This window comes from Episyrphus balteatus, chromosome 2 (genome assembly GCF_945859705.1).
Source record: "Episyrphus balteatus chromosome 2, idEpiBalt1.1, whole genome shotgun sequence".
Classification (NCBI taxonomy): Eukaryota; Metazoa; Arthropoda; class Insecta; order Diptera; family Syrphidae; genus Episyrphus; species Episyrphus balteatus.
The window spans coordinates 65427378-65452804 of NC_079135.1; the positions used below are offsets into that span (position 1 = coordinate 65427378).

At 29.3% G+C, this 25427-nt stretch overlaps 1 protein-coding gene across 2 annotated transcripts in view; it reads right to left on the reverse strand.

The window, feature by feature from the left end:
* LOC129911700 (serine/threonine-protein kinase minibrain) overlaps window positions 1-19560 on the reverse strand; it is a 122990-nt gene extending 103430 nt beyond the window's left edge. Inside the window, exon 1 of one of the 2 annotated variants that reach the window (XM_055989572.1) lies at window positions 19180-19560. The gene's annotated coding sequence lies outside the window, so the exon portion shown is untranslated. Of the gene's footprint in view, window positions 1-18572; window positions 19127-19179 lie in introns of those variants that run through there. The other variant, XM_055989573.1, reaches the window with a different exon arrangement.
* Window positions 19561-25427: the final 5867 nt, after the last annotated feature.

Below are 25427 nucleotides of genomic sequence, written 5' to 3' on the forward strand. Positions count from 1 at the left end.
AAGTTAAGTACCCCATTTTCCGAAAAAAATATTTTAATTTTTCATACAAATTCGTGTTCTGCTAACTTGAATTTTGATTTTCTCAAAAAATAAATTTTTTTTTGACAAAATTCAAATGGAGTAATTAAGTGCTCGACTAATTTGAATTAAGTACCCCATTTTCGGAAGAATTTTCCGAGATTTTTCATTAAAAAAAAATATTTGCATTTTTCATACAAATTCGTGTTCTGCTAACTTGAATTTTGATTTTCTCAAAAAATAAATTTTTTTTTGACAAAATTCAAATGGAGTAATTAAGTGCTCGACTAATTTGAATTAAGTACCCCATTTTCCGAAGAATTTTCCGAGATTTTCCATTAAAAAAAAAATATTTTCATTTTCCATACAAATTCGTGTTCTGCTAACTTAAATTTTGATTTTCTCAAAAAATTCCACTTTTTTCGACAAAATTCGAATTGAATAATTAAGTGCTCGACTAATTTGAATTAAGTGCTCCATTTTCCGAAGAATTTTCCGAGATTAAAAAAAAAAAAAATTGTCATTTTCCATACAAATTCGTGTTCTGCTAACTTGAATTTTGATTTTCTCAAAAAATAAATTTTTTTTTGACAAAATTCAAATGGAGTAATTAAGTGCTCGACTAATTTGAATTAAGTACCCCATTTTCCGAAGAATTTTCCGAGATTTTCCATTAAAAAAAAAATATTTTCATTTTCCATACAAATTCGTGTTCTGCTAACTTAAATTTTGATTTTCTCAAAAAATTCCACTTTTTTCGACAAAATTCGAATTGAATAATTAAGTGCTCGACTAATTTGAATTAAGTGCTCCATTTTCCGAAGAATTTTCCGAGATTAAAAAAAAAAAATTGTCATTTTCCATACAAATTCGTGTTCTGCTAACTTGAATTTTGATTTTCTCAAAAAATAAATTTTTTTTTGACAAAATTCAAATGGAGTAATCAAGTGCTCGACTAATTTGAATTAAGTACCCCATTTTCCGAAGAATTTTCCGAGATTTTCCATTAAAAAAAAATATTTTCATTTTCCATACAAATTCGTGTTCTGCTAACTTGAATTTTGATTTTCTCAAAAAATAAATTTTTTTTTGACAAAATTCAAATGGAGTAATTAAGTGCTCGACTAATTTGAATTAAGTACCCCATTTTCGGAAGAATTTTCCGAGATTTTTCATTAAAAAAAAATATTTGCATTTTCCATACAAATTCGTGTTCTGCTAACTTGAATTTTGATTTTCTCAAAAAATAAATTTTTTTTTGACAAAATTCAAATGGAGTAATTAAGTGCTCGACTAATTTGAATTAAGTACCCCATTTTCCGAAGAATTTTCCGAGATTTTCCATTAAAAAAAAAATATTTTCATTTTCCATACAAATTCGTGTTCTGCTAACTTGAATTTTGATTTTCTCAAAAAATAAATTTTTTTTTGACAAAATTCAAATGGAGTAATTAAGTGCTCGACTAATTTGAATTAAGTACCCCATTTTCCGAAGAATTTTCCGAGATTTTTCATTAAAAAAAAATATTTGCATTTTCCATACAAATTCGTGTTCTGCTAACTTGAATTTTGATTTTCTCAAAAAATAAATTTTTTTTTGACAAAATTCAAATGGAGTAATTAAGTGCTCGACTAATTTGAATTAAGTACCCCATTTTCGGAAGAATTTTCCGAGATTTTTCATTAAAAAAAAATATTTGCATTTTCCATACAAATTCGTGTTCTGCTAACTTGAATTTTGATTTTCTCAAAAAATAAATTTTTTTTTGACAAAATTCAAATGGAGTAATTAAGTGCTCGACTAATTTGAATTAAGTACCCCATTTTCCAAAGAATTTTCCGAGATTTTCCATTAAAAAAAAAATATTTTCATTTTCCATACAAATTCGTGTTCTGCTAACTTAAATTTTGATTTTCTCAAAAAATTCCACTTTTTTCGACAAAATTCGAATTGAATAATTAAGTGCTCGACTAATTTGAATTAAGTGCTCCATTTTCCGAAGAATTTTCCGAGATTAAAAAAAAAAAAAATTGTCATTTTCCATACAAATTCGTGTTCTGCTAACTTGAATTTTGATTTTCTCAAAAAATAAATTTTTTTTTGACAAAATTCAAATGGAGTAATTAAGTGCTCGACTAATTTGAATTAAGTACCCCATTTTCCGAAGAATTTTCCGAGATTTTCCATTAAAAAAAAAATATTTTCATTTTCCATACAAATTCGTGTTCTGCTAACTTAAATTTTGATTTTCTCAAAAAATTCCACTTTTTTCGACAAAATTCGAATTGAATAATTAAGTGCTCGACTAATTTGAATTAAGTGCTCCATTTTCCGAAGAATTTTCCGAGATTAAAAAAAAAAAAAATTGTCATTTTCCATACAAATTCGTGTTCTGCTAACTTGAATTTTGATTTTCTCAAAAAATAAATTTTTTTTTGACAAAATTCAAATGGAGTAATTAAGTGCTCGACTAATTTGAATTAAGTACCCCATTTTCCGAAGAATTTTCCGAGATTTTCCATTAAAAAAAAAATATTTTCATTTTCCATACAAATTCGTGTTCTGCTAACTTAAATTTTGATTTTCTCAAAAAATTCCACTTTTTTCGACAAAATTCGAATTGAATAATTAAGTGCTCGACTAATTTGAATTAAGTGCTCCATTTTCCGAAGAATTTTCCGAGATTAAAAAAAAAAAATTGTCATTTTCCATACAAATTCGTGTTCTGCTAACTTGAATTTTGATTTTCTCAAAAAATAAATTTTTTTTTGACAAAATTCAAATGGAGTAATCAAGTGCTCGACTAATTTGAATTAAGTACCCCATTTTCCGAAGAATTTTCCGAGATTTTCCATTAAAAAAAAATATTTTCATTTTCCATACAAATTCATGTTCTGCTAACTTGAATTTTGATTTTTTCAAAAAATTCCACTTTTTTCGACAAAATTCGAATTGAATAATTAAGTGCTCGACTAATTTGAATTAAGTGCTCCATTTTCCGAAGAATTTTCCGAGATTAAAAAAAAAAAAATTGTCATTTTCCATACAAATTCGTGTTCTGCTAACTTAAATTTTGATTTTCTCAAAAAATAAATTTTTTTTTGACAAAATTCAAATGGAGTAATTAAGTGCTCGACTAATTTGAATTAAGTACCCCATTTTCCGAAGAATTTTCCGAGATTTTCCATTAAAAAAAAAATATTTTAATTTTTCATACAAATTCGTGTTCTGCTAACTTGAATTTTGATTTTCTCAAAAAATAAATTTTTTTTTGACAAAATTCAAATGGAGTAATTAAGTGCTCGACTAATTTGAATTAAGTACCCCATTTTCCGAAGAATTTTCCGAGATTTTCCATTAAAAAAAAATATTTTCATTTTCCATACAAATTCATGTTCTGCTAACTTGAATTTTGATTTTTTCAAAAAATTCCACTTTTTTCGACAAAATTCGAATTGAATAATTAAGTGCTCCACTAATTTGAATTAAGTGCTCCATTTTCCGAAGAATTTTCCGAGATTAAAAAAAAAAAAAAATTGTCATTTTCCATACAAATTCGTGTTCTGCTAACTTAAATTTTGATTTTCTCAAAAAATAAATTTTTTTTTGACAAAATTCAAATGGAGTAATCAAGTGCTCGACTAATTTGAATTAAGTACCCCATTTTCCGAAGAATTTTCCGAGATTTTCCATTAAAAAAAAATATTTTCATTTTCCATACAAATTCATGTTCTGCTAACTTGAATTTTGATTTTTTCAAAAAATTCCACTTTTTTCGACAAAATTCGAATTGAATAATTAAGTGCTCGACTAATTTGAATTAAGTGCTCCATTTTCCGAAGAATTTTCCGAGATTAAAAAAAAAAAAATTGTCATTTTCCATACAAATTCGTGTTCTGCTAACTTAAATTTTGATTTTCTCAAAAAATAAATTTTTTTTTGACAAAATTCAAATGGAGTAATTAAGTGCTCGACTAATTTGAATTAAGTACCCCATTTTCCGAAGAATTTTCCGAGATTTTCCATTAAAAAAAAAATATTTTAATTTTTCATACAAATTCGTGTTCTGCTAACTTGAATTTTGATTTTCTCAAAAAATAAATTTTTTTTTGACAAAATTCAAATGGAGTAATTAAGTGCTCGACTAATTTGAATTAAGTACCCCATTTTCCGAAGAATTTTCCGAGATTTTCCATTAAAAAAAAAATATTTTAATTTTTCATACAAATTCGTGTTCTGCTAACTTGAATTTTGATTTTGTCAAAAAATAAATTTTTTTTTGACAAAATTCAAATGGAGTAATTAAGTGCTCGACTAATTTGAATTAAGTACCCCATTTTCCGAAGAATTTTCCGAGATTTTCCATTAAAAAAAAAATATTTTAATTTTCCATACAAATTCATGTTCTGCTAACTTGAATTTTGATTTTTTCAAAAAATTCCACTTTTTTCGACAAAATTCGAATTGAATAATTAAGTGCTCCACTAATTTGAATTAAGTGCTCCATTTTCCGAAGAATTTTCCGAGATTAAAAAAAAAAAAAAATTGTCATTTTCCATACAAATTCGTGTTGTGCTAACTTAAATTTTGATTTTCTCAAAAAATAAATTTTTTTTTGACAAAATTCAAATGGAGTAATCAAGTGCTCGACTAATTTGAATTAAGTACCCCATTTTCCGAAGAATTTTCCGAGATTTTCCATTAAAAAAAAATATTTTCATTTTCCATACAAATTCATGTTCTGCTAACTTGAATTTTGATTTTTTCAAAAAATTCCACTTTTTTCGACAAAATTCGAATTGAATAATTAAGTGCTCGACTAATTTGAATTAAGTGCTCCATTTTCCGAAGAATTTTCCGAGATTAAAAAAAAAAAAATTGTCATTTTCCATACAAATTCGTGTTCTGCTAACTTAAATTTTGATTTTCTCAAAAAATAAATTTTTTTTGACAAAATTCAAATGGAGTAATTAAGTGCTCGACTAATTTGAATTAAGTACCCCATTTTCCGAAGAATTTTCCGAGATTTTCCATTAAAAAAAAAATATTTTAATTTTTCATACAAATTCGTGTTCTGCTAACTTGAATTTTGATTTTCTCAAAAAATAAATTTTTTTTTGACAAAATTCAAATGGAGTAATTAAGTGCTCGACTAATTTGAATTAAGTACCCCATTTTCCGAAGAATTTTCCGAGATTTTCCATTAAAAAAAAAATATTTTCATTTTCCATACAAATTCATGTTCTGCTAACTTGAATTTTGATTTTTTCAAAAAATTCCACTTTTTTCGACAAAATTCGAATTGAATAATTAAGTGCTCCACTAATTTGAATTAAGTGCTCCATTTTCCGAAGAATTTTCCGAGATTAAAAAAAAAAAATTGTCATTTTCCATACAAATTCGTGTTCTGCTAACTTAAATTTTGATTTTCTCAAAAAATAAATTTTTTTTTGACAAAATTCAAATGGAGTAATCAAGTGCTCGACTAATTTGAATTAAGTACCCCATTTTCCGAAGAATTTTCCGAGATTTTCCATTAAAAAAAAATATTTTCATTTTCCATACAAATTCATGTTCTGCTAACTTGAATTTTGATTTTTTCAAAAAATTCCACTTTTTTCGACAAAATTCGAATTGAATAATTAAGTGCTCCACTAATTTGAATTAAGTGCTCCATTTTCCGAAGAATTTTCCGAGATTAAAAAAAAAAAAAAATTGTCATTTTCCATACAAATTCGTGTTGTGCTAACTTAAATTTTGATTTTCTCAAAAAATAAATTTTTTTTTGACAAAATTCAAATGGAGTAATTAAGTGCTCGACTAATTTGAATTAAGTACCCCATTTTCCGAAGAATTTTCCGAGATTTTCCATTAAAAAAAAATATTTTCATTTTCCATACAAATTCATGTTCTGCTAACTTGAATTTTGATTTTTTCAAAAAATTCCACTTTTTTCGACAAAATTCGAATTGAATAATTAAGTGCTCGACTAATTTAAATTAAGTGCTCCATTTTCCGAAGAATTTTCCGAGATTAAAAAAAAAAAAATTGTCATTTTCCATACAAATTCGTGTTCTGCTAACTTAAATTTTGATTTTCTCAAAAAATAAATTTTTTTTTGACAAAATTCAAATGGAGTAATTAAGTGCTCGACTAATTTGAATTAAGTACCCCATTTTCCGAAGAATTTTCCGAGATTTTCCATTAAAAAAAAAATATTTTAATTTTTCATACAAATTCGTGTTCTGCTAACTTGAATTTTGATTTTCTCAAAAAATAAATTTTTTTTTGACAAAATTCAAATGGAGTAATTAAGTGCTCGACTAATTTGAATTAAGTACCCCATTTTCCGAAGAATTTTCCGAGATTTTCCATTAAAAAAAAATATTTTCATTTTCCATACAAATTCATGTTCTGCTAACTTGAATTTTGATTTTTTCAAAAAATTCCACTTTTTTCGACAAAATTCGAATTGAATAATTAAGTGCTCCACTAATTTGAATTAAGTGCTCCATTTTCCGAAGAATTTTCCGAGATTAAAAAAAAAAAAAAAAATTGTCATTTTCCATACAAATTCGTGTTCTGCTAACTTGAATTTTGATTTTCTCAAAAAATAAATTTTTTTTTGACAAAATTCAAATGAAGTAATTAAGTGCTCGACTAATTTGAATTAAGTACCCCATTTTAATATTTTAATTTTTCATACAAATTCGTGTTCTGCTAACTTGAATTCAAATTAGTCGAGCACTTAATTACTTCATTTGAATTTTGTCAAAAAAAAATTTATTTTTTGAGAAAATCAAAATTCAAGTTAGCAGAACACGAATTTGTATGGAAAATGACAATTTTTTTTTTTTTTTAATCTCGGAAAATGGAGCACTTAATTCAAATTAGTGGAGCACTTAATTATTCAATTCGAATTTTGTCGAAAAAAGTGGAATTTTTTGAAAAAATCAAAATTCAAGTTAGCAGAACATGAATTTGTATGTAAAATTAAAATATTTTTTTTTTAATGGAAAATCTCGGAAAATTCTTCGGAAAATGGGGTACTTAATTCAAATTAGTCGAGCACTTAATTACTCCATTTGAATTTTGTCAAAAAAAAATTTATTTTTTGAGAAAATCAAAATTTAAGTTAGCACAACACGAATTTGTATGGAAAATGACAATTTTTTTTTTTTTTTTAATCTCGGAAAATTCTTCGGAAAATGGAGCACTTAATTCAAATTAGTCGAGCACTTAATTATTCAATTCGAATTTTGTCGAAAAAAGTGGAATTTTTTGAAAAAATCAAAATTCAAGTTAGCAGAACATGAATTTGTATGGAAAATGAAAATATTTTTTTTTTAATGGAAAATCTCGGAAAATTCTTCGGAAAATGGGGTACTTAATTCAAATTAGTCGAGCACTTAATTACTCCATTTGAATTTTGTCAAAAAAAAATTTATTTTTTGAGAAAATCAAAATTTAAGTTAGCAGAACACGAATTTGTATGGAAAATGACAATTTTTTTTTTTTTTTAATCTCGGAAAATTCTTCGGAAAATGGAGCACTTACTTCAAATTAGTGGAGCACTTAATTATTCAATTCGAATTTTGTCGAAAAAAGTGGAATTTTTTGAAAAAATCAAAATTCAAGTTAGCAGAACATGAATTTGTATGGAAAATTAAAATATTTTTTTTTTAATGGAAAATCTCGGAAAATTCTTCGGAAAATGGGGTACTTAATTCAAATTAGTCGAGCACTTAATTACTCCATTTGAATTTTGTCAAAAAAAATTTATTTTTTGAGAAAATCAAAATTTAAGTTAGCAGAACACGAATTTGTATGAAAAATTAAAATATTTTTTTTTTAATGGAAAATCTCGGAAAATTCTTCGGAAAATGGGGTACTTAATTCAAATTAGTCGAGCACTTAATTACTCCATTTGAATTTTGTCAAAAAAAAATTTATTTTTTGAGAAAATCAAAATTCAAGTTAGCAGAACACGAATTTGTATGGAAAATGCAAATATTTTTTTTTAATGAAAAATCTCGGAAAATTCTTCGGAAAATGGGGTACTTAATTCAAATTAGTCGAGCACTTAATTACTCCATTTGAATTTTGTCAAAAAAAAATTTATTTTTTGAGAAAATCAAAATTCAAGTTAGCAGAACACGAATTTGTATGGAAAATGCAAATATTTTTTTTTAATGAAAAATCTCGGAAAATTCTTCCGAAAATGGGGTACTTAATTCAAATTAGTCGAGCACTTAATTACTCCATTTGAATTTTGTCAAAAAAAAATTTATTTTTTGAGAAAATCAAAATTCAAGTTAGCAGAACACGAATTTGTATGAAAAATTAAAATATTTTTTTTTAATGAAAAATCTCGGAAAATTCTTCGGAAAATGGGGTACTTAACTTATATTAGTTAAGCACTTAATTATTTGAGAGAGTTTGAAAAAAAAAAAAAAAATTTTTTTTTCGAAAATAACAGAAAAAAAATTATTTTTGGAAAAAAAATTTTTTTTGGAAATTTTTTTTGGGATTCGTAGAGCACTTAATTAGCACCTAAATATTATACCAAACCCGATTTTTCTACGAGCAGTTTAGGGCATTTTCGGGTAATTGCTCTGCTAACTTTAAATCAAGTTAGCAGAACATTAATTTTCTCCAAAAGTAGTGGAGCACTTAATTTAATTTTGGGGCACTTAATTAGCACTTAATAAGCACTAAAAGATCCAATAACAAAACATATGTTCTGCTGACCTTGCTCTGCTAACTTGAGAGACATTTATTAAAGAAAACATAGGTATTTGATGTTAGAATAATTTTGTTTAAAAAGCTGCAAAAAATAGATGATTTTTTAAGCAGTGCTTTTCAAGCCGTCAATAATTGACGTGGGCGTAGATTTTTTGTTTGGTAACCGACGACGCTATACAAGTTTGTATTAGATAAAACAATTGAACTTGTTTACTCAAATTTAATATAAATATTTGTGTTTTGCCCCGTGGCACGATGGTTAGTGCGATGGAATATGACGCCAGTGATATGGGTTCGATTCCCAGCCTCACATTGATGATATTTAGCTTTCCATTAGAGCAGAAAGTTCGAAATTTATGAAACTTGCTTCGAAGTTGATATTGGATGTCTTCTACTTTGGTGACACCTAAAACTTCAGCAGTTGTTTATATTCTATCTGCTACGCCAATTTTCTTTCAGTATTTGTATAAGAGATATCGCATGTTGAGATGGATAGTGTCAAAACTCAGGGAAGACATTCACATGGACTGTGTCTTTCAATTATATTAATATTGGGCCCTACCAATAATCAAATTTAAAGCTGACTTTAATTTTAACCTTAATTCTACATATTTCAAAATACCAAAAACCAATTTAATAGTCAGGTTAAAGGCTAAATCTAGGTTAAATTTTATAGTTGAGTTTCCCAACTATAAATTTTAACCGAGCATTAGCCTTTAACTTGACTATTAAATTGATTTTTGGTATTGTGATATATGTAGAATTAAGGTTAAAATTAAAGTCAGCTTTAAATTTGATTATTGGTAGGGCCCATTGTGTGTATGTAATTGTTAAAGGTTTTGAGCTCTTATTTAAGAATGACGTTAAATGAATATTAAATCCAAATCTTTTTTTAAGATCAAATTCAGCTGTGAAATCTTAATTGATTTAATTGTGCATACTGTCGTCCAAAACCAAATATTATTCTGTTCAATGTTATTAGTTACCCCTTAAATTTCATTTTGATAAAATTAGTTACCCCTCAAATTCCAAGAGGTAGGGAGAGGGAGGTAGAAAGTTACACCACTTATAACAAAAGACTTTTGAGCCACTAGTGATAATGATTTTTTTGAACTTTTGCAAGACATCTTATCTAAGTTAAATTAACATTGATAAGGGAAAAGGCATCAACATTTCACTATAACTTTAAGGTAGTTAAGGGCTTTGTGTAGATAAATTTCGCTAAAGGTACAAACAACAACACCAACGCTCAAATGCCTAGGTCAAGTGGTGCACATGGACAATCATGCTTTAGCCCGGAAAGCGTTTGACTCCGTCTCATCCGATGCGCCGCATCGCAGTAGAGGAACACCTCTTGGTGTTCTGTGTGGCGCACGAAAGTCGAAGGAGATCTCAATCAACTATGCGTGGGAAACTGCAAGCTAGCTTAGTATAGGGCTGCTTGCATTTCCTTGTTGGTTGAGACCCAAATCTAATAATGGGTTCTGCACCAAAGATTTTCCTAGTTCATTCAATAAAAATGCAATATGCGAATTGTTAAAATTTACTATCGTTATTTAATGACTAACATATCGTTATTTAATGAGTAACATATTTTTTAGCCCAAATGTCTCCAAAATTTGACTAATTTTGTTTGGTTTCCAAGCTATCAATCAAAATTCAAAAATATTTTCTAGAACTTAATTTTGTGAAAAGATTTATTGATTGCATTTTCTACTCGATAGAAAGATAATTTTGAAATAAAACTCTTTCCATGCGATGGTTTTTTAAGAGAAAATTTAGTAAGAATTTTATGTAGTTTGGAAAGTAAATTGGGATGTTTGTACTAGGGATGTTGCAGATGTGGATTTTTTCAAAACCGCGGATGCAGATGCGGATGCGGCTTTTTGAAAGTTAACATCTGCAGATGCGGATGCGCATGTTTTTTAAGATATTATATACAAAATTAATATAAATGAATTAAAATAATGATACAGTTATAAATTACATTTTATTAATTTGTATTTAATGAGAGAAATTAAAAATAGGTGCATTAGACTTAATAAAAAGTAATACCGCCACTTTCTCTGCATCAAAAATCTAAATTAAAAATCAGTAACAGTAACAGTACGCGCCATTCGCTTGGTCCCCCCAACTTCTTTCTTGTCGCATCTTCCTTGCACCCGCATCCGCTTGAAAACCCGCATTGACTATCGCGGATGCGGATGTCCCAAATCATGCGGAAGACCCGCATTTGCGGATGCAAATATTCACAACATCCCTGGTATGTACAATTAACAACGAGCAGTGATAGTTTCATTAAAACATTTTTGAGGGAGTAATGTTATATGTACGTGTATTACGTACACAGAAAAACATATTATCATAAATATGTATTTTTTTAAAGACAAAAATAAAAAATCGAAAGTGCTTTTCAATAACGGAATCTTTCGAAATGGTCATTCAAATATTTCGCCTTCCCATAATGTTGAAAAATCACAACCGATTAATAATACGGTGTTCAAAAAATAGAAAAACAAAAAAAAAAAACAACAATAATAGAAATTATAATAAAATAACACCAACAGAAGAGACAGATAAAAACGCAAAAGAAAAAAAAATTTATAAAAAAAAAACAACAATACTAATGCATATATGTTTATGTAAGTGTATCCCCAACCAAAGCGAACATTCACCTCTCTTCTTTGGTATTTCATTTCAGTAGCCGACCAACATCGACTAAACGACGACAGTGACTGCGAAAACAAACAGCGTTGTTATAAATTATAATGTATGCAATTGGTCAACTTATTGTACTTTGTACTTGTTTATCTGTTAAAAGTTAACACATGATGAAAATTAAAGTGAGAAATGAAATGATGATGGATTAATGGATGCAGTAGACCACATGTGCGTAAATCACCTTTGAAATGGATTCAAAATATTTTGTATGTGGCTCAACACTTACAGGAGATAGTAGACAGTTTCAAATACTGGGTTTAAGTTAAGTACAATAACCAAACGGGGTGGCGCATTTGTAACATTGCGTCAGAAGTTGAAGATGTTAATTGTTCTTGTTAATGAAATTCTTTGTCAGCATTCGACATGGTAATAAAGTATCACTTTTTGATGTTCAAGCTTTTTCAATTGATGTATATTATGTAAATTTAATTAAAAAATGTTCGGAAAAAATTGATTAAAAAAATTTAATATTTTTTTTCGTGTTTGGGAAAGTATGAAGTAATAGAAGCAAAAAGAAGTAACAGGGACAAGAAAAAGAGAAAAATGTTTGTCTTTTCCACAGTAAACAGTTTATCTCTCCAAGATCCACTTAGATATGTATGTATGTATATTAGGGTGTCCGTTATTTCCCAAAGTGATGTTTTCGGGGGAGACACCCCCCAGATCGAAAGTTTAGGGCCTAAATAAGGGGAATTTAGCAAAAACAAATTTTTTGGAGGTCATTAACCCGTGCCTCTAAGGTCATACTTTCCCCATACAAATTTGTATGGGAAATTTTTAGCTCATACATAAAATTTTTTTTCTCTCGAGTTAAATCATTTATTTTTAAAATGTTTGTTGATTCTGGTTGGAAAATAGTTCCTTTAAAAGATTACATTCAAAATTTCCATACAAATATGTATTTGAATACCTTATACATAACTGCTAAATAATAAGATAATTTCTTATTCTAAACAATTCATTATAATTATGTTCAAGCAAACAGTAAATACAAAATAAATAAGTTCATAAAACCAAAACCTAATATTCATGTTTTGGTTTTGGTTTTATGAACTTATTTATTTTGTATTTACTGTTTGCTTGAACATAATTATAATGAATTGTTTAGAATAAGAAATTATCTTATTATTTAGCAGTTATGTATAAGGTATTCAAATACATATTTGTATGGAAATAATTTTTTTTTTAAGAACAAAATAAAAAAAAAACTATTTTAAAAATTTGACATCAACTTTTACAGAATTTTTAAATGAAAAAAAAACTATAATTTATAGTTATTATGGATGGAAGCAATTAAAAAGTAAGTTACCACGGGTAAATATATATTATATTGTATTTATTGAAAATTTTTCGAGTCAGTATGCGTTCTGAAATTAAAAAAAATTTTAAAACAGTCAGGGACAGCCTAGTTGATATGTTTTGGTGTCTCCTCATTACACAAAAAATCTACATTGACTCTGATAGATTTCTATATATTACTACAATTTTAACAACCAAATTTAAAAGCAAACATTTCCCATTTTTAAATTCAAATTGGAACATGTTCACATCTGAGACTTTTGGCGACTTAAGTTATTCATAAATTATAATCGTACACTCCTGATGATTTTCCATGCACACACCAAAGACATACTATGCCTTGAATTTCGTCACTCAAGTGAAATCAAAACATTAAGTGTAGTCGAAAAGTAGCTCAAACATTGGATGGGTCCAGAGGAAAAACGGCACATGTCCTCTTTTTGTCTTGTAGTATCTACCGAGCACTATCTGATGGCATTCTTACTTATAGAAAACAAATTTAAGCTTTGCTAAAAAAAATAAATAAATGATGTGCTTTTAGCACTAAGGTGTATGGAGAACAAAATTTTAAAATGCGTTTTTCTCGCAACTAGTTGCAATGGACATGTGCTGTTTTTCCCCTGGACACTTCATTTGCTAACAATGTCTATCAACAGATCTTTCTAAAATACTTACTTTCCTTGAGTCGAAAATTCGTTCGTTTCGATTAATATCAAATGAGATGTTATTGATTTTGAATACCAAACCCATTTTGAATAATATTATACAGCTCTTCTTTATTGAGTAACGATACAAAAATGTAAAAATAATAGATGAATTTGTTGCACAACAAAATGACAAATAAAGGAGCAAGTTCTAGTGACATACAACACTCAGCCATTATTTTGTGCGTATTATTAACTTGCACAAATGAAGGGGATCTATAATTTACCTCCGAACGGCAATTTTGTATAGCAATGATAATCTTTGAGGCTTTGTCAATTCTCTGCAAGAGACAGTAGCCCGAAAAAAATGTATATGTACGTGATGAAGGCTAGAATTGAACCCAAAACCTTTAGTTTGAAAGTCCACCGCATTAATCATTGCTGCGCGGGTTACTCACTCAAAGTTAGACAAAACTGCAAAACAGATTTATGCGAACAGTTCTAAAGTATGATCGTTAAGGCTAGGCGCACTAATGCGATTTTAGTCGCGCGATTATTCAGTCGCAAAAATGGATCACAAGGATTTCAATGCCTGCCACACATGCTTCCCGAGATTAAAAATTTGAAAATTGTGTCTACAGTCATTGTAATTCTTGTCATCTAATTTGCTGAATAATCGCGCGATCAAAATCACATGTGTGCGCCTAGACTAAAGCTTGATATTTTTACCATTTTTCTGCTTCAAAACTTTGAACGTCTATACATGGCCATATTTGTTTGGTTGCCAGGCAAGTATTACTCTGAGTCCATCTAAAGTTGGTTCCTTAAAGCGTCCTGCTTTAGCATAAGTTTGCTTGTAGCGATAGGTTAAGGAGGAACCTTCATCTTAGAAACCACTTATGCATTGCAATCCTCATCGAGGTAAATGAGTTTGAAATTTCGTTTTTCTTCAATATAGAAGTTATAGAGCAGTTAAAAATGATCCGAGTTTATCACTACCTTTAGTATTGTCAGATGTTTATGACATTTTAGACTTATATGTATTTACATTATAATGTATTTATAAGGTAAAAGTACGCGTAGTACGCCCAACAACTACTCATTATTTAGTTTGTCTACTTTCGTGCACCTACCATCGTTTTCGGATTTTGGATTTGCTATACCAAGAATCCTGATTTTTCTAAAGTTTTCAAAAAGCGTGGCAAAAATACCTAATTAACAGAGTTTGGTTCATTTGAATAAAGGCAGTTGTGAAATTACTTGCATACGTCAATATTTTTTTAGATAACTAGTACAAAATTATAGTTCAGTATAACTAACGTTAAATTAAATTAAATAAAAAATTTTAAATATAACTGAGAAAGTTAAAATAGAAGCTTACCACTTAGAGGTTTTTCAAACCCACAAATTGTAAAAAAATTGATCGTAGTACAACTTGCGTTGACAATACTCTTTTTTTTGAAAAAAAATATAAAGCAAGGACATCTACATTCTACAGTGATCGCACCATCTCACAGACGTAAATCATTCAAAATCTTCAAATCATCCAATATCAAATTTTAAGCAGGCGTAAGTAAATGGATTGTTCGGTGTGTTTATTATTGGTTAAGAAGTTAAAGTTGTAAAAAAAACCCCTGAATGCCAGTAAAGAGGAACGATTTCTAACACATCATCAGTGGTGGAGCAATTGTCTAGGGTACTATCAAATGTTATGGAGCATTGGAGCTTAATGTTTAATGCACAAAAATAACTGGAATAACCTAAAAGGAAGTATTGGAGTCAGCGTTCCCTCAACTGAAAGACTTTCTTTAGCCTTTGCCATGCATAATACAATAAGCTAACGCACCAATCCATACTGCTCGTATTATAAAGTTTTAAATTGCAAGTCATCAAGTTAAAGTTGTAAATTTGACGCCGCATTCACCTTTACTTAACATAATCGAAATTTAAAAAAAAAAACGTCACTTGTTTTATTATTGTTTATAATAAATGCGTTTCTTTCGGTGCTTTTATCAAAATTGCTGTCGGAAATTTTTTTTAACATAAGTTATTTCTAATAATGTTCAGTTCAAGGTGAAATTTGCAAAAGTTTAGCAGCATTAGACAATAATAACTTTCAAATGATTCAAAGACCAATCGTTGCTCAAAATTTCCATAATGGAGAGTGCTTTAAAATGTTAAAGATCTGTCAGTCTTCATTGGCATAGGAGTTTAAGGGCGGTCGAAAATGACATAAATTAGATCCTATAAGTAAGGATGTAGTGCCAAAGTTGCTAGATAACATAGAACCCCTTGAATTAACAACAAATATAATTTTGTAGAACAATGCCTGCTTTGAAACTGATAATTCTGAACTTAAATTCCTTTTCAGAAAAAATATCACAGTCAGATAACTCTGTAATAGTAAATTCTCCATCTTTGATCCAACTGTTACATTTGGGTTCTAGTCGAAGCTATAAATTGTTTTATTTTCTCTAATAGCCCCATTCTCCTTAGGAGTTGTTGGGCCCACTACTTTACTAACTATAGAAGACGGAAGAGCATGAGTGAATCTAATAGCAAATGTACTAGATGTACCATAAGCTATTGAGTAGTTCACCACATTAAATGGAACGCGGCTTATATGCTCATAAAGTTATATCAAGTGTATTTATAATGTGTGTTTAACGATGCTGTTCTGGACTGTCCCGGACAGAAAAGAACAGCCCTTTATTGTTCATTGAGTTTTTTCTGTTCAGAACCGTTCTAGTTTCTTGCTCATTGAGCTACCTGGAACACTTATGAACAGTATTTTCTGTTCTTGCTTTTGAGTCAAAACAGATTAGAACAATTTCGTGGGAACTGTCAAATGAGGCGTTCAGAATAATAATGCGTAAAGTCCACTTTTCTATAGGTTGGATGTTTAAAGGCCTTAAAAATTAAGGTTTTCGTTTTATATCAATAGAATTTAAAAAAGTGATTCTGGAGATAAAGAGCTATTGATCTGTGAAAAATCTATGTATTTCAAAAGTTCCTTTATTCCCTGAAAAAAAGGTTCTCAAGGTTCAAAATAATGCACAATATTCTGAACGCCTCAAATGTGTTTGTTGAATTGAATTGATTGTTTTTATTGAATCTTTTGAATAACATTTGTTGTGTTAGCCCTAATTTTTCAATTGTCAGTTAGACTATTAGAAGAATAAATGTCAATATAAAAAAAACTTTTATTTTTTTTTTTTTAATGGAAGCAAATGACAGTTCTTTAAAATAATTTTATTAAGTACCTGTCTCCTCTAGCGCATATGACAACCTTTTCTTTCCACTAATTAACTTTTGAAGGTTTTGTTGTAACACTTCTCTCACTGAAGTTTTCAGTTGATCAAGACTACTTGGATGTGGATTTCGGTCGCGAATGCATCTTTTTATTATTTCCTAGACATGTTTTATTGAATTCAAATCCGGAATGTGTTGTCAATCCAAAGCCGGAATATTGAAATCTAGAAGATATTCTCAAACTACTTTAGCATGCATTATCGTGCACCAGACTAAACTGTGGACTAAATCTAGGAGTGATTGGAACCGTATGTTGTTCGAGGACATCAGTCAAGTATCTTTGGGTACTTAACGTAGGTGTAGTTGAGCTGATTTTACTGCATGCAAATTTATGACTCTACTCTTAAAATGTTCGCGGGATGACAGATATTTCAGCAAATCTCTCCCCAAATCTTCCCCACAAATATTTTATTCCATACCTTGAATTTAAGATCACTCCTGTCTCGTTTGAGAAAATAACCATGATACTGCGGCATAAAGTAATAGTAGGGATTTACTGTAAAATAAATAGGACGTGCGTTAAATTTGAGCAGGAGTGTATTTTTTCGTTGAACAGAAATTTTGAATTTTGCATTTGTTTATTTTAACCACACGGTAGATAGATAATGCTCAGATGGATGCAGGTTTTGTATCGTTTTTGACTGTATATGTAATTTCCAAAATACATAGGTACATAATTAAAAAAAATACATAATAATATAAAAATTATACAAATTATATTTGGTTCGGGACTAATAAAAGGCTATTAAGTTTCTGCCACAGTACTCAGTACTGTGAGTTTCTGCTACTTCTAAGGAGTCTGGTATTTAGTCTCCCTGAACTTTAAGTGTCGCATGGACCATCACCATACTCATAACCATATTTTTAAACCCAACAAATTGAAAAATATATGAATTAAATGCTAAGACACAGGTGATACTTAATTAATAAAAATGTAATTGAAGAACTAAGAATGGCTATTGCATTTTATTTAGTATTTTTTTTTTTCTTATTTTCTTATTTGTTCGTAAATTGATCTCAACATTCAAATAAAAAAATATAACAACCCTGACTACTTTTCATGCCACTGTATAAATACGACCAAGGAAGACAGACGACAAAAAAAACAACAGAACTACCTATGTGAATTTGAAAATGTGAAAAATCAAAAGCAAAAAAGAGAAAGAATTATATTTCCCCATCAATGCATTAAAACGAGAAAACAAAAGTACCTACAAAAATTATTCTAAAAAGCAGCAAGGTGATTTAAAAGAAGTAAAAGAAAATAATAAAAAAAAAAAACATTTATGCATTATTATTAATGAAATCTCTTTTTGTTATTTTTTTATGGTGAAACAAAAAAGAATACAGTTATAAGAACCTGATAACGTCAATTTAACAGAAGAAATAAAAAAAGCATTCTGCGCAGCAAGTGCATATTCACCAACACCCCACCACACACAAAAAATAGGACATTTTTTTCACTCCTTTCTTTCTACTTTGCCGTCCGTTTAATGAAATTTGAGTAGAGGTACTGACTGCACTGTGTCGCCGAAAGGAAATCACCGTCATCGTCCCATCCCCATTTCACTTCCCCACACACATCTGTCAAATAAAATCTTACATCCTTTTCTGTTTTTTTTTTTTTTTTTGTGTTTGATTCATAATCTTCTCTCCACTCAACATTCTCACTCCCACTCAAGAAGGAAAAAAAAAATTAAACTAATTGAAATTTTGTTCGCAGGATATTTTTTAAAGAACAAACCAACTTATAGTTCCAATAGGGATTTTTCAATTTTTATAAAAATTGATAAATTAATCACCAAGAGCCGAGCTGGCACCGCCATACGCACCATTAAAGAAGCCACCAAAAAAAAAAAGAACAACACAACACCGCCACCACAAAACCACGGCAGGCAAATCGACCAACTTCAGTAGTTTCTTTCACAAGAAAAAAAGAAAGAAAAGAAAAGGAAAACTTTCAACACCGATAAAGTTGAATGAATACACAATTTACGGTTATTACTTTAACAGTTTCACACAATTTGTTTACTATACAGTTACTTAGGATGTGACATAAGATAAATTCATGAAAAGTAATTCACTAATTTGTGGTTTTTAAAAATTCCATGAGAAATATTTGTCTGCTGCTGCTAGGCTGCCGTTGCTACTGCCATCAAAAATTCTAAATTTTTTCTCCTCATATTTCTGTCTCGTTTATTCCTGTGCATTTAGATGGTTGAAAGGAGTAGACAATATTAAAAATATACACCAAGTGAAAAATGATGGCAATGACACAAACTCCGTACACACGGCACACGTTAGAGTGAGAATATTTTTTCTGATGCAATTGTGCGAGTGAGAGAAAAGGTTAGCACAAAAGGCAGATATCTACACCAGTTATTTATTGAAAAAAAAAAAATACATATTTTTTCAAGAAATAGAAAAAAAGAACTTTACCACTTTTTTCTTTCATATAATTACATCACCGGGAAACTATCGAAGCTATCAACGTTATTTTCATAAAACATTCCACACATATAACTTAATTTTCATATTTGACATTAATTTTCTTTCTGAGAATTGTCGTCAGCCAACACACTTGATAGACAATTTAGCAGGCGTTTTCGCAACCAACCGAAACCACACTAGTTGAAAAACGAGTGCGACAGAGCGAGATGGGTATTGATTATATGTAGAGTAGGGAAAATTTAAGATTTTTTTTTGATGAACCAGCCCGAGAAGAGACGAACAATAATTTTTTCGAGTTTTCACACAAAAAATGATTAAAACCAAGTCACAAACAAAAACTAAGAGTACAAATTTCGTTGCAGAAACTATTCATTTACATTTTGGATAACTTTTACAATTATATAAACTTAAATTTTGGCAACGAAATTTTTTATTTTGTTTTAATTTAATTCGGCTGCCTTCGTCGTCGTGTATTTCGATTCGATATTTAAGCAAGCATTTAAAACCGCACAGACATTTAGACGAGGTTTCCAATTTTCTGGCTACCAACACCAAGTTGTCGAACGAAGTTAGGGAGAGCAACGAGTACGAGCAACTGAAAAGAAAAATATTTTCATTTCATTTTATGGGGGTAGACAATTTGTTTTGCATTGGTAAGAAAAGGAACACTGGAGATGTATTTTTCCTATTGATCTTTTCCCTTTTTTTGTGTGGATTTTATATGTTTGGTCTGTTTGATTGCATTGCAAATATAATAACAATGCGGGTGATGGACATAAAAACAGAGCAAATGCGAAAAGGATATATAAAAGGTGTGGTATACGTTTTATTCGTTTCAATATAATATTGGAGAGTTTGTTTAGTTCGCGTGTAGAGATTTGAATTGAAATGGTTTTGATGGCGCTGTAGGAGTAAAATGTTGGTGAACCTAGAAACGGTTATTGGGGATTTTTTAGAAGATTATTTTTATATATGGATGTGTGTTCCTGCGGCTAGGAGGCCAGAATTTGAGGTAGGTAGGTAGTAGAGTTAAGCACTTTAGTTCATTTGAGTGATCGATCGTTTTAGTTCAAATCACGCTACTGAACTAGTTCTGAACTAGCTCATTTTAGTTCAATTTATTTTAATCACTCCGGTTTTGTTAGAATTAAAAAACAAAATTAGTCTGTACAAACTGTATCCAAATTTATGTAAAATTGACGCTTTCTACATAATAAAACAAATACAACCTAAAAATAAGAGATACCTACATATTTTATTTTTTATAAAAATTCTCAATTTCGTTCATATACTTGTCGAGCTTTCTGATTCTTGACGAAAGTCTAGAAGAAGTTCGTTTGGCTTTCATTAAATCGAAATCATAGTAATGTAAGGATCAAGATGCTACTTGTTTTTGTTCTTGCTCAGAAATAAGAATAAGTGGTCCTTGAAGAAGAAACGATGATACTGGCACAATCGACCTTATTATTATTTTGTTTTACATCTAAATCTTGGGAAAAAGAAGAACTGATTTCGCTCCACAAAGAATTGGATGCAATTTCATATGCACTTTGGTTTCTGTACCCCTATAGTTTAAACGTATGTCGGGTTAAAAGGGCGCTATATCGGCGTATAAGACCCGAAAAATGTATTAAAAAAATGATAATGTAAGGTGAGCGCAAGCTGTTTTGTAATGTCATATTACGACTGCTCTAGGTTGCTGTTTAGTTTGTTGAAAAAAATCTTTTTCGTTATTCGCGAAATAAATTGAACTAAGTTAGTGAACTAAGTTCACTAGTTCACCAAGATGAACTAGTTCTTTCGCGAACTACACAAGCCTAGTAGGTAGGTACTTTAGTTATTTCCAAATAATGATTCGTTATATTTGAAAGTGGTATAAGTCACATTTTGCATTATTTTCAAAAAATATCAATCAAAACCAACAATTTAATGGATTTTTATCTACAAATATAAAAATGGAGTAACTAACCCATCTACTGACTGCAACTGTGTTTTTCTAAAACAGATACCTACCGTTAAGTTGCGTTAAGTTGCGTTAAGTTTAAAATCATTTGGACTCAATAGACCAGCGCCAATTCGGTTTGCTCAGAGGGCAAAAGTTGAAAAAATTATTAGCAGCATAAGAAAATTTAGGATAAATGGATAAATGGTAAAGACTATATATTATATATTAAAGGGAAAAAATAAATTGCCCACAAACAAATTGGGAAAAAGGGGGTGGGTGATGGGTGAAAAAGTGGGGTGGGTGTCAAAATTGTTTTTTTTTTTACAATTTCTGTCAAAAGACCTCATATTGAAAAAAGTTAAATACAAAAGTTATAGATACTAAAAGTTTTACTTAAAACATTTTTTATATAACCTGAAAAATATTGAGAAAAATCTTTTTCAAAAATTGTTGGATTTTAACAAAACCTGATCAAAAACTACTTTGTTACGTTTTTTTTATATATGTATGTATTTTGAATGTTTTTTTTTTAGAAAAATATGAATTTTTGGATTTTTGACGAATTTATCTAGAAAAAATAAAATATTTTCAAATAAAAAAGTTAACGAAAATTTTGTTTGTTTTTTTTTAAAGATTGGCATGCAGTTATTTATATTTAAAACTTTTTATTTAAGACTATGTAGAAAAATCAAACTTTTGTATCAAAAAATATTGAAAAAAAAAAAACAAAAACGATTTTCAGATCGATTTTTCCGTAAACGATAATTTTTTGTTTGTATCCATTTCCCGAGGTGGAAACGATTGCCGTTTGAATTTTTGAATGAAAGGAATTTTTGGGGATTTTAAAATTTTCAGTAGATACACTGTGGTGTATGCTCAACTTTTATTGCGATTTTTCAGTACAAAATTTGTTTTTTGAATATCTTCTAAACTTAAAGTGGACAAACGACAAGTTTTGGTATACGTGGTAAGGAACTAGACGACAGAAATTTAAAGTTTTGAAAAAAAGTAATTTTTTGAGAATTTTATGGAACTTTGAATTTTTCAGTAAAAGAAATTTTTTTTTTTTAATATCTTTTTTTTTTAATTTTAAATTCATTTTTAGTTTTCATCATCTTAAAACCATCTTAAAGCTAGACAAAAATTCATAAAAACTAGCCTACTTATCAATTACTTACAACTAACTTACTGACCCTATACGGGCACTCTAAGTTATACTTAATTTTTCTTAATTCTAACGACTTTCGGCCTTAAAACTATTTTAACACTAATATTTCAATAGTTGTTATTTTTCACCAAGAAATAATTTTAAAAATATCATTTTTTTTCTTATTTTTAAAACTTACACACTAATTAAAACTACTTAAACTTTGAATATCTCCTAAACGTAGGGTGGACAAACGACCACTTTTGGTATACGTACAGAACTCGAGGCTGACAAACTACAGAAGTTTGAATTTTTGAAAAAAGTAATTTTTGGGCGAAATTATTACAATTGTGCTCTAGTGGAAACAGGCTATAATATCGATTTGGGTATGCTGGCACCTAGACCAAAGTTGTAGTTCACATTATTTGCACTATGTTTATATGTGCACTAGAGTGACCGGAACTCTCATAGAATTTTTTTTCGTCGACTACAAAGTCAATTGGATTCTGATCTAGTGCTTCTATTGTTATTAAATCATACAAGAAGCAGATACCTTACATGCCTGATATGTCAAATTTGCGGCCCGCGGGCCGCATGCGGCCCACATCGAATAACTTTGCGGTCCTGTCGACATTTTTATTAATTTTAAGTTTTAGATTATAATTTAGATTTTATGTTCACAGCTTTCGACACACATGCACCTCCTTTTTTTCCTAATCAACAAATAATATGGGAGAAAACCAAACAAAATAAGTTTTAGATTATAATTTAGATTTTATGTTCACAGCTTTCGACACACATGCACCTCCTTTTTTTCCTAATCAACAAATAATATGGGAGAAAACCAAACAAAATAACAAATTTTATAAGAGCTCGCGGCTTAAATCGGGGTAAGTTATGTGAATTCTTAAAGTGAACTAGGAAGCGAATATTCTGAGTTAACCTACAAACGATTCTGGGGCTTGGGAATTTTTTTAGTTTTTAATGATAAAAGTCTTTAAACCAGCATGTCTTGCTATCTAAAATGGTTGCAGAGTTTATAGTTCATGATACCTACCTAGATGTAGCAAAACATTTATCTGAGTTAAACTCAAAACTGCGTGGAAAATTATTCATAATATAACGAATATGTGAACAAATGCAACAATCAAATGCAACCTAGCTCTTTTGAAACATCAGAAGATAAACTAGGATTTGACGTATCAAAAATACTACGCAAAAAATCTAAACTATAAAATATGAAAAAGGCTTGCAGAATATTTCTTGAAAGACAAGTTCTCTTGATTTGACATGGAATTAATGGAGGAAAGCGATTTCTAATTTGACTCCGAAGTAAGTTCCAAAATCGTTGAAATGCCCGATTTTATAATTTTTTTTGTGCACTTGAAAACTGCCATATAAAATCGTTTGCAAATTTCACAGTAGGTACCTGTCTATGCGAGCAGTTATTTCAGTCATTAAGAGGAATGAGTTACCTATAAAATTCTGAATAACTAACTTTGGTCTGAGAAAAAAATGGTAAATGAAAAAAAATAGTTTATGTTTTTTTTTTACAAAATTGTTTAACATATAAAAATTGTAGCTAACCATGTTCTGCGGCCCACACAAATTTTTATCTCGCTGTTTTGGCCCCTTATAACCATTGAGTTTGACATGCCTGCCTTACATCAATCTATAGCATAGAAAGTTTCATTGTAAACAGAGTTTTTGCAATCAGCTCTTTTTTGAGGTCAGTGCTGAAATTTTAAATTGGTTGTAAAAAAAAACCTTTCGAATAAAACGTAGTTTGGCAAAGATAAGGCCAGTTAAAGGACAAGAGAGCAAAAATCATAAAAACCTTGGTAACTCGAAAACGGGACGAAAACGAGAAAATTACGTCTTAAGTTTTTCGACTTAAAATGACCTCAGGAATCCATGGTTTTCATTTGAGGCGGTGACTGTGGGACACCCTGTATATATATTTTTTTTAAGTAAGACTAAACAAATTTAGCATTTGATTTATATGTGTAAAAAACACTTCCTTCAATTTAATATATAAAAAGTGAAAATAGCCCCATCTATTTCGGAGCTAGAGATAATTTTCTTTGCAAAATAGTGATTTTTGGTACTTTGAGCCATTGTCGGCACCATTTGAGCTATTGTGGTTAAGAAAAGAACAAATAGATAAAGCTCAGAAAAAGTTTTTAATTCCATTAAATTAATTTTTTATTTAAAAATTATTTTTTTTTTAATTCACTCAGTTTATTTATTTTTTTTTTAATTACTTTCAGTAGCCTTTGTTATGAAATAAAACTTATTTTTTTTATGAAAATAAACTGGGCTTTAATAAAAAGCACAAAAAATTAATACTCATTAACGTGTTTTTTTGACTTAAATGATATGAAAGTGTAAAAAACTACTTAAAAAATGAAGAAAATTGTGTTGGATGCAAAATTGTGGAGAAACTGTTGTCCGCAGAAAAAAAAGTTTTGAGACAAACTAAAACTGTAATAAATTCTTGATTGGTTGTAAAAAAAACCTTTCGAATAAAACGTAGTTTGGCAAAGATAAGGCCAGTTAAAGGACAAGAGAGCAAAAATTATAAAAACCTTGGTAACTCGAAAACGGGACGAAAACGAGAAAATTACGTCTTAAGTTTTTCGACTTAAAATGACCTCAGGAATCCATGGTTTTCATTTGAGGCGGTGACTGTGGGACACCCTATATATATATTTTTTTAAAGTAAGACTAAACAAATTTAGCATTTGATTTATATGTGTAAAAACACTTCCTTCAATTTAATATATAAAAAGTGAAAATAGCCCCATCTATTTCGGAGCTAGAGATAATTTTCTTTGCAAAATAGTGATTTTTGGTGCTTTGAGCCAGTGTCGGCACCATTTAGCCTTATACAATCGAGCTGAAATTTAGGCTATCTTAAAATCGGCAAAGGCTGAACATTTCTTGCGGTCACTCTAATGTGCACTGTGGTGTATACGTGCTCATTTTTATATTTAATTATTGCAATTTTTTTTATACTGCATGTGAATGACAGAAAAAGTGGGGGACGAAAAGACGGTTGATTAAGCTAGAAATACGCACATTTTCGATATGCTTTTCGTTTTTGCAGATTATGTGGAGAGTTGTCAATCATTCGTCACTAAC